Raw genomic sequence first — 3,940 nt, 5'->3', positions numbered from 1 at the left:
GATTTTGTTTTTTTTTGTGTTTTGTGTTTTGTTTTTATTTTTATGTTTGTTTTTGGTTTTGGTTTTGCTTAAGAACTAACAAATCTAATAAGTTTTCTAACCATTTTGTTTTGTAGAGTTAAAAAAACGTTTGTGGGTATCGTAACTGTTAAACCCTCAGGAGACACAACTCCTCCTACTAGGGATGCCTAGAGGTTTAAAGGCTTGTTGCATTCGCTCAATGCAATCGAGTTACCTACGAAAGTGGTCTAGTTAACTTCTTGTTTTGTTTTTAACTTTGTTTTGTGTTGTTTTGCTCGAGGACTAGCAAAATCTAGGTTTGGGGGTATTTGATCGGTTCATAATTGTATATCATTTTGTACCCTTCTAGCTTATGATTTGGTTATGTTTTTGAGTTAAACTTGTGCTTTTAATCCTTTTTGTGTTTATCTTTCAGTTCATTGAGCTTTAGGTAATAATGAGGGCTTTGGATAGTAAATGATGCAATCCATGCATGTTAGGGCCTAATTTGGATGAATGGATGAAGAGCTTAAAGACAAACTCAATTTTGGCTACAGTCCCCTGCCAGCCCAGTTTCGTAGGTCATATTGCAAGCTTTGTTTCAGCAACCTACATAGCTCGGATGAGGCCACATTATTCATGAAAGTTGTTCCAATGGGTGTATACTATAACATATCCGAAATTCAGCCCCATTGGATAATTGTGGAGTCTGTTACCTAGCAAACACAGAGCCATGCTCAGGATGGATTTTATCAGCGCGCAAAATGAGTTAGCAATTTGTTTTGGCCTTAACTTCCTCCTCCGACCTTGGATTGGCCCAAATGATATATGGCTGGAAAGAAGACATTCTGAACTTCAAGTTCGAGTGCTTAAAGTCTTAATTTGCTTAAGGGAAGCCCAATTCGTAAGCCCTTGAAGTTGCTGGTCATGCTGACCTCAGGATGAGCTATTATTTCTGGTTGGAAGCTTGGTCATGGTGACATGAAGATGAGCTAGGGCTGCTGGTGGGATTTATTAGTGAAGTGCATCAACCATTTCAGATTTTATAATGGAAGTGTTGTATGCATTAGTGAAGTGCATCAACCATTTCAGATTTTATAAAACAAGTGTTGTATGCATTAGCCATACTTAATTCAGATTTTCAGCTTCCTTAGGCCTATATATAGTGAGGTTTCCCAAGCTTGTAAACACACCCCAAGGGGGGGAGCTCTCAAACACTTCTCTAGAGCTCCCTTCCCTTCTCTCCCTCAAATTCTCTTAGTTTTCCTTTCTAGTTCTCAATTGATTGTAACAAAAATCCTTTTACTAAATTTTCCTTTAAGTCTCTCCAAGTTCTACTTTAATTTTCATTGTTATGTAAATTCTTTTCTTTAGTTTTTCAAGTTTGATTAGTTTCCAAGTTTCAATTATGGTTCATGTTCTTATTCATTATGCTTATAAGTTAATATGCTAGTTTGAATGATTGATCACCATTTAGGCTTGCATGTTAGCTATCTTGGTTTGAATTAAGAGTATACACCATGCTTTAATTCGAATTGAACTATGAATAGGAAGAGTATGTATGGACATTCGACAACAGGGATTAGATACATGCTTGGTTGTTTAAATTGTTCTTCTATGCTTAATGGGTTCCTAATGCTTAATTTTAGGTTAGACAACAAATGATCAAATTAGGGAATTAGGAACACAAGGTTATGACCACACACCATGGCTTAATCATACTTTAGCTAGAATCAATCCATTAATCTAATTGAACTTGGGAACTTATCTACTTGAGTTAGTTATTTTCTTTCTTCCTTGTTTTATTTATTTCCTTTCTTTTTCATTTCTGTTTTGTGTAGGAGAAATGAATTGGATCATTCAATCACCAATCCTCGTGGGATCGACCTCGCACTTACATACGCTATACTACCGAACGGCTCGTGCACTTGCGAGTATCACAAGTTGAGGATGCAACTGAATCCATTTTGGTGCAGCTGTATCTACACAACAAGTTTTTGGCGCCGTTGCCGGGGATTGGCAGCATAGTTTGGTTATATTTCTTTTCCCTACTTTTTTTTTATTTTTATTTTTCATTTTCATGTTTTTCTAGACAATTTCTTGTTTTAAAGTTAATAACGTTAATGGACAAGTTGTGTTTGTAGTCCAACAGAAAAGGACAATTGCCCAACAAGCAAGAGAACTGGGTTTAAGTCCCAGCTTACACAACCCATTGGTGCTTGTTGCTTTGAAGCATGGAATTGGACATGTGTTGATTTTTCCTTTTCATTTTTAGTTTTTTTTTTATATTTCGTAATCCTTTAATTCCGTTTCAAGTTTTCTATGTTTGTTTTAGCAATTTATTATAGCTCAATAATAAATGGAGAGAGATGGCAACCTCAATCATAAGAATGGGAAGTGTGGAGCAGTGGGAGAAGTCGCGACCTCCAAATGCATCCATGCTCGACCTAATCGCTTCAAAGGGGAGTATTCCAATCTTTTCTCTTTAGTTGTTTTGTTATTATTTTAGTAATTTTAATTTTCTATTTCTTTTATTAAAAAAAAATTAAAAAGATTTTTTATATTAGCTGACTCGTGGTAACTCCAGTGAGCGTCTCCGTCAATATAGTGTCTAGGAGTTCTTTAGGCGACACCTTCGGTGTCTAAGAAGTTTGGGTTTTAAGTGGGACCTTTGTGACCCCTCCAACCTTCCCGGATCCCCTGGCTGTGTTTTCTGAGGCCCTTAACTGGTCATCCATGAGTTGCTTGTATATTTGTGTGTTTTATAAAAAAAAAAAAACAAAATAAAAAAATTGAAATTTGAGTTTTTATTTTTTTTTATCCTTGTAAATTGCAATTTGGAACTTCTTTTTTTTTTTATTTTTTTTATTTTTCTTTGTGTGGTCAATTAGTTGTAAATAATAATAAATTTTAAAAAAAAATCAATTTGGAACTTCTTTGTTTTCTTTTTTTTTGTTTTGTTAAGTTAGTTTATGTATTTATTTACGTGGTGTGGTTAGTTAGTTTATTTCTGAGTGTTAAAAACATATTATTTTTATTTCACTCAAACACTGCATTACAAACAAAGAAAAAAAAAAGTAAAAAATTAAAAAAAAACAAAAAAACAAAAACAAAAAAAAAGAACATTCAAATAAATTAAAAATAAAAACAACTTCTTCTTCTTCTTCTTCGTCTTCATCTTCATCTTCATGGCATGCCTCTATTATCTCTTACTTGCAGAATCTGCAGCAGCTCCACATGGTCCTCATTTTTTCTCTGCAGTGCTTCCACGTGCTGATTGGCACAATAGAGCCGCTTCTGCAAGTCCGCCACCATAGCCTTCAAGGAAGCTATTTCCTCGCTCATCGCGGCACACTCCCTTGTCCTCGCTAGTAGGCGCATGCCCAAATTGGTAGCGGAGACCGCGTGGAGCACAGTTAAATTGTGGGACTCCTCCACCGCTGCCTTGTCAGACCTCTGTGCCACATGCAGATGATCTGTCGGTGTGAGCTTGCTGCCAATCATGCCTCCCAGCAGCGCTGCTCTGTTCGGCATTGCCTCAGAAAAGTTTGGTATTATCTCAGCAAAGTTTGAGGCCGTGCCGTGATGATATGAAGAGTTTGGAAAGACAGTGTTTGGAGGAGCCCTTGTCTGGGCATTCGGTGGTGCAAGTGAGAGCTCAAGGTCGAGATCATCAAGGTGAGTGCATGAGGATGCCATTTTTTTGTTTCTGGATTTTTTGATGTTTTTCCTTGAGTTTGCAGGAAGAAATGCTGGGTATCATCCGCTTGTAGAGGCGTGCTTTAAATAGACATATGCTGATGAAGGTGCCAACACCATTTCGGATTTCCCGGGCATGCTCGACCTAATCGCTTCAAGGGGGAGCACCTTTACTTTCACTTTACTTTTCTTTTTTTCCGTGTTTTCTGGTGTTTTATTGTTTTGCCCGTTACTTTCATTT

This window comes from Prunus avium, chromosome 5 (genome assembly GCF_965620075.1).
Source record: "Prunus avium chromosome 5, drPruAviu1.hap1.1, whole genome shotgun sequence".
Taxonomy (NCBI): domain Eukaryota; kingdom Viridiplantae; phylum Streptophyta; class Magnoliopsida; order Rosales; family Rosaceae; genus Prunus; species Prunus avium.
Note: the sequence above shows the minus strand (reverse complement) of the source record.